Raw genomic sequence first — 11,767 nt, 5'->3', positions numbered from 1 at the left:
ATGAGTAACTCGCTACGTTGAATAGTGTTTTGGCTGTTGTTAAAGCCGTTTGTACACTTCCCACCTGCGCCACCCCTGAGTCATTATTGGGAATGGTTTGATCCATTACAGGGGTGTGCTATCAGGGTATTTAAGAGGGAGGTTTGAGTTACACTGGAGAGTCAGATTGGGAAGGAGCGCCAGTTCGGTTTGGGTCAGCTCAAATATAGGAAAAGGCTGTAAGTAAGTAGACGTAAGTCTCGTGTTAGCCGATTTGAGTGTAGTCAAAGGCACTAGGTAAACAGCTGTTCCTTAGTTGTAATATGCTTTTTGTTCTTTTGACTCACAAGTCCTGTTCTTTTCTGTTTTGAAAGTCTTAGATTCTTATTATCCTTTTTGATGTTTTTGTACTATGTATTTTGCCTTTGGCCTTATTGGGAAAAATAAATATTCCCCTTTTCACTGAAAACTCAACGACTGATTCATCCTTTCGGTTACTCGCCTTACTCCGGCCGCTGGTGACATCTACCTACAACAGAGGGAAAGAGAGAGAGCACATTTTTCAAAATGCGTGCTTTTCAACGATACTAAATGGCAGCATCTCTTTAGCAGTGAAACAAACTACATTGTCTGTGAGTGCACACCGTATGCACAGATCATTTTACCCAAAGTCACTACGCTCTTCATTAAAAAAGTAAAAATCTCTTTTAAAGAGAGTCAAGAAAGCATTATTATCATCAGATCTTTTGAATCACAGACAGTAACATTAATAACTACAAGTGTGCCATGTGCAGCTGCATTGAAATTATGTAACATTTTTTTCCACTTTTCAGGGTCACGTTTCACATGCACTAACATGTTATTGTTTCAATAAGAGAGTTGCATTAATTTAGCGAGCCAACCATTTCTAACCATCCTGGGTAACTGACAATGGCCTTGGCAAAAAAGGAAAAAGGCACAGGCCGATTTGAAAAGGTTAACTTTATTAAGCCCAACTATATTCATTTCATTTCCCCTCAACACAACAACACACTAGCTTGAGCAGTAAAAATGCAATTTGCCGTTTCCGTGGCATCCCTGCATGCTTGGCTGAAGAAACTCATTTTGGAACAACAATGTGGAGAAAGTGCCAGTTATCCAACACCATGCACTGGTTCGTTGCTCTCGATCGAAGGGCATCACTACTTCTAGGAGTTCTTTGAATGCATTCCTACAAATAAAAGAAAGTGAGACATCCACTTCTTCATGTTGAACACTCAACAAAACAGCCTGTAAACAATTGAAACGGCTGCAATATATACAGAAAACATGCTACTATTACAGCTTCTCAAATACTATAAGTTAGCCATGAAACCACTGAGGATATTGCAAGTGTTTAGCAGGAGTTAATGCCTTGGGGACTTATGTCTAGGTGATCCGAGTTCATACAAAAAGTTAATCAAGGAGAACAAATACATACAGTTTTGGTGGGCTATGGGTTAATTCAGCCAAGTGGTAGCCGGAAGATGTCGTCTTCTTAATCCTAGTGTATATAAAGATGGTACGACTCGTTGGAGGTTTAAAATATCTACGCGTCATTTAGTTAAATTTAATTATTTGCTTCCTTTCAAAGGCTTGTTTCTCTCACTAGGTTCAATCAGGTTCAAGTGCATTTAATGGCTCCATCAACAACATACCAGAAAATTTACAGATTAATCAAATTTAAAATCAGGAGATACACAAATTATGCTGCATGATTGAATTATTGCACTTTTACGGATTCTTTTCCTAAGCTTTTGAAGGCCAAGACAAAGATCCCTAAACTGCGTGTTTGGCCTATTATACAATTAGTGGAACACAGCAAAAGTTCTCCAATCTTCTTATACAAACATGAGTTTGCTTAGCTTTTGAGTAAATAAAAACATCACAGCAGGAAATTGGAAAACCATTGTAAGTGTCTTGAAATAACAGGACACATGAATTCTAATCTCGGGGAAATGTATTCATTACCGTTTTTTTCAGAAAATGTCAAAAGATGTCAAATTAACAAAATTAAACTTTGCCACCTATCAAACATCCACACCAAGCCCCGTTTTTTTTACATTAAAAAGGTTAGACTGTAACATTCTCTTAGGGGTGTAATACTTGTCAAACTGTGTCTCCTGATTTTGAGGTTAGAGGGAGGGTGAATAACTACGGAATTCATGAAACCTTTCACTTTCACTGCTTGTTGGTCTCATGTTTATCCTCTTTGTGTCTCATACTGTACAAGGAGATACAAAGAAAAACAGTCGGTTCTTCTTACATGGACCCCTTGGAATACAAACTGAGTCCTAACAAACAGGGGAACAGACTCGTTTGTTTTGGTTCAGCCAGCAAATAGCTAGCCACCCAATTTTCGACTCTTTTGGGTATGTACGTTTTACATACATGTAGGTTTTGTACGCAACCATTTTGGTTGCAGTCTGGATGGAGCACTGAAGTTACTTTGACAAATTAAAGTTTTAACCTGATGGTGGCACTAGACAAAAATTTAGAGGATTACCAATGTCCTTATGTTTTGCAATGCCCTGTTACATCCTACCACGCTCTGCGGTGCCCATGCAGTGGCCCTGCTATACTATTTCTAGTCACTGTTCCATTATCTTTTACTGTGACTGTTATTGACACTTCATTACACCCCCCAACCGGCCCCGTCAGACACCACTTACCAAGAGCCTGGGTCTGCCTGGGGTTTCTTCCAAAAAGTTTTTTTTTTCCTCACCACTGTTGCACTGCTTGCTCTTGCTCAAATTACAAGAACTGTTCGGGCTTTTTAAATTATAGAGTATGGTCTAGACCTACTCTATCTGTAAAGTGTCTTAAGATAACTCTTGTTATGAATTGATACTATAAATAAAATTGAATTGAATTTTTCTCATTGGCAATGTGGATATCTGTACTAAATTGCACCATAATACATCCAATAATTGTCAACCTGCTTGAGGCACTAGAGGAAAAGTCAGGGGACCATCAGAGATGGTAGGATTCATCCTCTGGGGACAATGAGTGTCAGACAGGACGACACTGCCATGCCTAATGGCATGCCGTTAGCATGGCTCAAAGCATGCTAAGAGTAAAAAGCAAAAGCCTTGATTAAGATCAGATCTGAAGGGCCTCGGTGAGTGAATGATTGCACCATTACACCCATCTTGTTAGAGGCAGTCACCCGGGCAAAAAGGTGCGGACCCATGTATGATTCCAACACATGTTCAGCTTGCTTTAACATGACATGAATACAAATCAGAGTGAAGCAGCAAAGCAGATGACCCATGAGACTGAAGCCTATATAACACTGATGGCATTGAGTGGCCCAGCGAAAAAAGGCAGCCCTCAGCGATGCGAGGCTCCAGATGCTCTGAAATGACGACATCAAATATATTTTATGTCCATCTGGGATCTTTAAATGTATCATTAAAACATAACATGTGGCAGCGCAGAATGTTTTCCTTAGTGTTCAGTGTGTTGGTAGGTTTATATGTAGATAATGACAAATGTTTTGACCACAAACTTGAATTTAGACCATATATATATATATATATATATATATATATATATATGTACCCACACACACACGTTTAAAACGGGAAACAAATTATTCTTTCAGGATAATATTATTTTACCAACAAGCACTTAGGAGAGCAGACAGGCCAGGACGGGCTGCCCCCAATGTGTTAACCAAAGTTGTTGGAATAGAAAATGTGCTATTGATTTTTTTTCTTATCTCTCTCTCTCTTTGTTTTCCCTCAGAGAAGGTTTAGGTTGTTGCAACTCAGCCTGCTTTTTTTTTTAAGCGGAATCCAAATGTGTTTAACACCTTATAACAGCTAGGATGGCATTTTGGTGATAAACCCTGAAAGTGACAGGATGTGAGAGGCGAGGTACAGAGAAAGGTGTGGCAGTCGTTTTGGTGACAAGGATTACAGGTTTGGTGAAATGTCATTGGCTGTCGATTGGTGGCCGTTGCAGGTAGGTCTTTCACCTGCAGCCTTTAAGGGCGTTATACCATGGACGCAGCCAAGCTGGCGTATGTCAAGTTAGCAAAGGCTACCGAGAAGAAGAAAAAGGTAAATACCGGCGGAGCTGGCAGCAGCATTGGCGTCAATGCTTTGATTTGATTGGATGACCTACTTGGTCGGATCAAGCCTTTCATTCACCTTAAAGGAACTCATCTTAACCCAGTAAGTTCACAAGAGAGACTTGCAGTCACACAGAGTCCTGGCATCCGGTTACCCTCGAGCTCGTTCAGGCTCTGTTTCTGCTTTGAAAAAATAGAGTTCTGGACGCACACTCAAGATCTACGATCTACGATCAGCGAGATCTACGTCATTTTGACGTCACATTGGCGCGTGCACGCTTGCGTGCATGTTGTTGTTTTACCTTTCAAATTGACAGCGTGTAGCTTTTTCTTACACACTGACACACATATAAAAAAAGGATAGAAATCTATTTACACAAATGTCTGGGGTGTTGTGCCCCACACAGCATAATGCAAAACAGCCACACTTCTAATCTCAGAATGCAGAAGCAGAGTTCCAACAGCTCACGTAGCAGTTCCCACCACCCTGAGAAAGATCCTCGAGATATTGCATTGCATTTTTTGTGCTGCAACAGAAAGAGCCCTAACAGTACCTTTTTCCAACGTGATAAGGCGCAGCTGAATGTCTAGCTAAGGATTGTCAATGTGCATTGTTACACACACAAGACATGCTGACCATCTACACAAGCGTCAATGCGACATGAAAAAGGGGGTTCCTATTATGAGAAGCCAGTTTTGAATTGTCATTACAAAACTGTCTGTTACATAAAAGAGGATTAGAGCAGCAGATTTGAATGGCTATAAAATAAAGCCAGCCTCTGTCACACCCATAGACTGTTAACACTCGTGTTTTCCTCGGGTCAAATTTGACCGGTTTACAAAAACTTTCTATATCAGAAAGGATCGTTGAAAATTGTGATAAATGTTGAAAGAAAAACTAAAAAAAAAAATCAACAAAAACATCATTTTTTTAAAGCTGAAAAAGTGACCAATAAAATCACAAAAAGTCAAAAACATTGGAAAAAGCGACAAAGAATTTGGTAAAAAAATTGACAAAAACGTTGAGAAAAGTGTAGAAAAAGCCAGAATAATAGTTGCAGTTGCAGGTCAACGGGAAGACAACACAAGGGTTAATACATTATGTATCTGGTCTCAAAATGACAGTGACTAAATGTAAAAAAAAATCTATTTTCAAAATGAGTCAAACTTATAAGGACTAATGTAAACTATAGAAAAAGAAGAAGAAGAAGAAGAAGAAAAAGCTTTATTTATTTAATTGGGAAACTCATTTTTACACTTTGGTGTTATTCATTAGACACACAGGGCCTACAGACATGCATTCGTGGAGAGATGTCAGAGCAAAGGGGCTGGCACATAGTCAGCACTGAAAGGGAGTTCGGTGCCCTGCTCAAGGGCACCTCGGCAGTGCCCGGGAAGTGAACCGGCACCTCTCTAGCTACCAATTCACACTCTGTACTGGGCTGGGCGGTATGGAGAAAATCAAATATCCCAATATTTTTAACCAAATACCTCAATATCGATACTGCGAACAATATTGTAGTGTTGACTATTGGTGCTTTCACCAAATATTCACACAATGAGATTTTACATAAATGATCATCAATAATGTGAATATAATGACTGGGTGGGTAAAGGCAATATCTAGCCTCTATATCACGATATCGATATATATGATGTATTGTATATATTATATATGATATATTGCCCAGCTCTACTCTGTACTCAGGTGCTTGCGGGATTTCAACCTTGTTGTTGTTGTTGATGATTCATTTTATTACATTATATTGTAAAGTATATTGTTTGGATTATTATCTTGATGCCTTCTATTAGACTGTTGAGGGTTCCACAGGTTAGAAGTGACAGGCTATAGAAGTCATCACTTCCTCAATCTGCACTGCGGTGGAGGCTGGAGGATATTCAGGCTACATTTTTTGGCTTTAGTATAAAACTGAGCATGGCTGTGATGACTCATTCCAAAAGTTTAAGTGTCTGAGTGTAACCTAGTGTAATATATTCTAGATGGCAAAACAAATTTGTATGGTTAAAAGTCCGGTCCCTTTTCCCAGAACATGACATCACTTGCACTGAATAAACGGTCATGTCTTATACACTGCAGTTATATAGTTAATATGCTGACAGCTGAGACACCACATGTACAGTATAACTCGGTATCCATGACCATGGTCGTGTTTATAGTCTCTGGAGCCACCTCTAATACATAATGGTGAAAATGGTCTGGAGCAGGATAATGTGATCCACCCATTGCTGGACCAGCTACAACCATAACAGGGCATAAGAGTTAAATAGAGCATACAGACAGTCAAATGAAACAGAAATCCCTTCCCAATTTAAAGCAAATGATGACAAATAAAATCAACACCGGCCCATCAAACTTAATATATACTGTATGGCGTGGATAATGTGACCAATTCCCTTCAAAGGGAAACTATGCCACAGGCCTCAGCTCACAAAATGACTTACAACTGAAACTGATTCATGGGTATGGACCATCTCCACGGAATTTATGTGATTCAACAAGACAAAAACGTCATTAATTACAACCAGGTGCTCGCTTTCTCATTTGAAAACCATCCAGTACTGAAAAATCTAAAATAATCTAAGCTGGGGTTGCAGTTTGAGCTCCACCACTGCTCAACATTAGTAACACCCTATGATTTACATGAACACCCGGATGGAAACACGGAATCTACCCATGAAAACTAAATTCTTTCATATGATTAATATGACTGATTTTGCTGCTGTAACACCGGAATTTCCCATTTTTCTCGGGATCCAAACATCTATCTATCTATCTGTCTATCTATCTGTCTATCTATCTATCTATCTATCTATCTATACACAGAATTTGCATATAATTTGTTGACATATTAAATAAACTATTTTTTTTTTACTTCCTTTCATTTTTCAGTTTAAAAGGAACACACCCATGTTTGTTGAAGTAGGGCTCATCACAGTCTCCCCTAGCTGGAGTTAGGTGGGCCAACGTATTTTTTTGTCTTAGTGCATGCATTGTTTTAGTCCGGTTAATTGCGGTTGGGTGTTTTATTCAATTACATAGCATTTGAAAAAAAAAGTTGACAAAAGAATTATTGAAAAAAATTGCAAAAATGTTGGAAAATGCTATAAAAGCGTGGAAAACAACAACAACAACAAAAAATCAAATAAAGCAAAAAAAATCATGGCAAAAAACTGACAAAATGTTGTAAACATTTATATTTAAAGAATTGTGGGAAACTATAAAACTTGACAAAAAAAGTGACAATCGACAAAAACAAAATGTCGGGAAAAATAGAAAACTTGAAAAAAACATCAAAAACTGGAACAAAAAAATGTGGAAAAAACTGACAAACAATAATTAAAAATGGCCCAAAACAATGATTTATTTTTATTTTTATTTCACCCAGAAAAACTGAAAGTTGTATGGTCATCGGGAAGACAACACAAGGGTTAAAACAACAAGTGTAGAAAGGTACCTACCTAAACAGTGGGCAAATGCCATTGTGAGTACGTTACTGTTGATTAGTAACGTACTCACGTTCACGTTGAGCTTGTCAAAAAAAACGTTGAAGCATCCAATTAGCTTTTATTTAAATAGACTAATACAGCATATCTGCCATATCATTTACCTAGGCATAGGGACTATATCAAATTCTAACATGAAGTGAAAAGAAAAGCAAATCCCAAAAATCTGAAAGGGTTAAAAATATATCTGAAAAAATGGAATTAAAAAAAAACGAAAGAAATAGGGCCCTACATTAGCGTGAATAAGAGAATAAGAGGAGAAATGTGTGGCCCTCGGTTTTAACATAACAAGAGTGTTAAGTTTTCTATTGCAGTTAAAAAATAAGTTGTATGACTTAAATCCTTATCTGTTGCTATGTTTGACCATTTCTTATCATGGAACTACAATTATTGACACCACATTATCATATTATCAACTCGTTACTCTAAGTACATCATCTTGGAAACATTTGCCATGTGATGCCCTTTGTGTCTGCACCAATGCTGGTTCTTGGCTTTGAGATCGGATTTTTTTTTAAAGTCCTACACATCATCAGCATGCCAACACAGACAAAGGCGACCGACACAGGCTATAGCTACACAGGCCGCCAGGAGAGGAAGCCCTGTCTGCTAAAGTCAACAAGTCTGACGTTACAAATCCCGCTCAGAGCTGACACAAAACCGCATGATGTAGCGTGAAGGGCTAGCCAACAGCAGCAGTCCCCCTTTTCATTCACTGCAAAGATGACATGTATGGATGGCATGTACTCTAACATGCATGCACCGAGTTCATGGGACACCGTGACACGTTCAATCCAAGCAGGAGGGCATGCTGCACAAAATAGACTTGACTGTAAACAACCGCCTGCCATTCACATAGCGAGGGTCAAAATATAGGCACAGAATGTGCTGCTCGCAGTGTATATACATGGCTGAGAGTTGGATATTCAATCTACATCTCATGAATGCACAACTTGAGTATAGGGCACATATAAAAATGGGTAGACACACCCATCAAGCCAAAGCTAAATAAGCTAAAGCCAAAGCTAAATAAGGACTATAGCAAAGCTCTGGCACAATATGTAAAGTCAGAGTGAGTCATGGCACACGCTGAACCAGCGACGTCTCACACAGACAAAGACACACAGCCTTGCTTTTCCTGTTGATGATTGGCCCAAAGGGAAGAAGTGTTTAAACTGGCAGAAAAGGATGGGGGGCGGGATTGAGAGAAATAAATGTTGATATAGCAGCACAACCCATCCATTGTGAGGCCCGGTGGAATGAGATCTGCCGAGCACGGACGGTCCGGCCCCCTCGCATCCCACAGAATGGGAACCTTCATGAAGGGACAGAACAGAGAGCGGAGCTCTGTGGTGGCAGAGAAAGCCGAGGAAGAAAACACAGGCCGAGGCTCACATTGCTGCTTTTGTTTACCATGGCAGAGAATCACCCAGTGGGCACCAGGGAAAAAACCTGACAAAAGCTTATGATGGTCACTGATCCCAAATAGTCAGAGAGAAAGTTAGCACCCCTTGACTGTATGTTGGTCTCAGTATGTAAACGAAGAATTAGAACATTCACCCTCCAAAAGTTGATGGAAATAATGTGAAATTCAGTACAAAATGTACAAATTTCTACACAACAGTGGGTCATAGGTGTGTCCGGGGGGGTTACTGACCCCTTGCCATGAGAGAAGTAGGAATGTGGGGTCAGACGGATAGAGGAAGACCTCTCCCCCCCTTTACACCAGAATAGACATGATCCACAGCAGACCACTATGGTAAAAAAGAGCTGCTGTTTTGATACAGCCCCAGCTGACTTCGGTGTTGGCTCTCGGAAATATATTTCTTCCAACGTAATGCGTCCCAGTGAATTCAACACTTCTTCTAAAAAAGGAGTGAGCATGTGATAAATAGGACAAACTGAACTTTTAACCCCTGATTAAATAAGTAAAGAATCACAGCCCATAGCGGTCATCAGCAGTGGCAAAAAAAGCTGCGGAGGTGCATCAAAGCATGCAGAGCTTTCTCCACATCTGGTAGATCCATCGAATGAATGGTGACGACGAAACTCTCCGACACAGAGGCCAGAGACATGTTGATGGAAAAGGCTTCTCCTCCTCTTCAGGGGGTCAGGTTTAGATTCACGCTTCCAGCCACCTTAGGTGATGCTCGGTCATAATAACCAAACACAACCGAGCGTCTGTGCTCAAACACACAACTCCAGCGATTAGCCTACTGTTGAAGGAGGCATGTTGCTCGCGTGGATCGGAGCAGCATCTCCTTCAGCTGTTGCTTTTGAAAGGACTCTGAATTTATGCTTTGATTCTTAGCATTCCTGTAGGCTTACGCCAATCAATGTATAATAAAAACTCATACCAAAAATGTGTCAGCTCAGAATGCAGTAACTTTTTTGCTGTCGTAAAACACAACACATAATGACAGACTGAAGGAAACTTTTGTCTGAGTTTTGTCACTCTTCAAAGCTTCTCGGCTCATAAACTCATGATTCCCTGCCAAAAATAGGTAGCCTAGACTCATAAAATAACTGTAATGGGATTATTATATTCCTGACAGGAGGATTGTAAGTATTATAACACCACTAAACACTCAAAAGGCAGTTCTACAGACAACAGTATAGGATATTATAGGATAATGTTGTAGGAAGATTCCCACAAAATAACATAACATAGACTAAAAATTTAAATTTATATATAATATACCGAGTTATACTGTACAATTAATATATAAAAGGTCGCTTCAAACCCACACATTATAAGGACATAATATTATGGTTGTTTAATGTTTCAATTAATATGTTATGTTGTAGCTGGGACAGTAAACAGCTCACTAAGTTATCGTTGGACACATCCTACAGTAAAGTTGGACACCACAGTGGACTACATCACGTTACGCTGAATATGGGAAATAACACTTTAATAAACAGTCTCTTACCTGCTAATGCTCCTCTAAGTTATCGTTGAGCGACCTGTCGACAGTGAACGCAGCATGAAATCACCGCCACGCGACTTCAGTCCAAACTTCCCAGTCGCTGTTTAGTATATTCATTCAGCTTCTGTCCTGCCAAGACAAAAATCTGGGATAGCGTCTTTCCCAAAAATCAGACCTCTCTTCCTGACCACCGTCGGTACCCGCTGTGTGTCTCTGCTTGATGAGTTGGGAACGGAGTTTTTGGGTTTGTTGAGGAAATGAAGTTCGAGGAAGAAGAAGAAGAAGAAGAAGGGGCTGTTGCTGACGCCTGCAGGCGGGTCGCAGCTCCGGGGCTTTTAAAGAGAAGTAGGCTTCAGTGACTGGGAGCCCATAAAAAGTGAAGCCAGGGTGATTCATTAAGTCTCTGAGGTATATTGTATGTTGAACTATATTGTATTAATTTGGCAGCTGTGAAAAGCTACGTTTTGACAGCTGACCACAGAGACCAAGGTAATGTAAATAGTATGGGCAATATGTCATTTCCGTGAATAAACATTGTGAATTACAATGCATCTTTTTTTACAAGCTGTCAATGTTAGGTTGTTGGAAATAATCTCAAAACAAAACGATAGAAAGAGAGATGATGATGAACATCAAATCCCTTCTGCCATGTGTGCAATTAACAGTTTCCCAGAACGTTCCCTGAAAGTTAGGTTAGGTTAGATTTTGGTTGTGTTTTGGTTGCATGAGAAAGTTGGTGTAGTGTTCTGGGAACGTTAGTTTTTGGTTACATCAAACATTCTTACAACATTCCCCTAACGTTGCAACCTTTAGAGAACGTTCCCCTAACGTTCTCCCAACGTTCCCCTAATATTGCAACCTTTAGAGAATGTTCCCCTAACGTTCCTCTAACGTTGTAACCTTTAGAGAACATTCCCCTAACGTTTCCCTAACGTTCCTCTAACGTTGCACCCTTTAAAGAACGTTCCCCTAACGTTCCCCTAACATTTCCCTAATCTTGCAACCTTTAGAGAACGTTCCCCTAACGTTGCAACCTTTAAAGAACGTTACCCTAACGTTCCCCTAACATTGCAACCTTTAGAGAACATTCCCCTAACGTTCCTCTAAAGTTGCAACCTTTAAAGAACGTCCCCCAATGTTCCCCTAACATTCATCTAATGTTGCAACCTTTAAAGAACGTCCCCCAATGTTCCCCTAACATTCATCTAATGTTGCAAACTTTAGAGAACGTTCTCCT

At 39.8% G+C, this 11,767-nt stretch overlaps 1 protein-coding gene across 2 annotated transcripts in view; it reads right to left on the bottom strand.

Moving 5' to 3' along the window:
- Positions 1–10,787, bottom strand: part of tspan9a (tetraspanin 9a) — a 197,761-nt gene extending 186,974 nt beyond the window's left edge. The window contains exon 1 of one of the 2 annotated variants that reach the window (XM_032524031.1): positions 10,534–10,787. The gene's annotated coding sequence lies outside the window, so the exon portion shown is untranslated. The remainder of the gene's footprint in view (positions 1–10,533) is intronic. The other variant, XM_032524032.1, reaches the window with a different exon arrangement.
- Between the last annotated feature and the right edge of the window lie 980 nt (positions 10,788–11,767).

This window comes from Etheostoma spectabile, chromosome 8 (genome assembly GCF_008692095.1).
Source record: "Etheostoma spectabile isolate EspeVRDwgs_2016 chromosome 8, UIUC_Espe_1.0, whole genome shotgun sequence".
Taxonomy (NCBI): Eukaryota; Metazoa; Chordata; class Actinopteri; order Perciformes; family Percidae; genus Etheostoma; species Etheostoma spectabile.
This window is presented reverse-complemented; position numbering and strand designations above follow the sequence as displayed.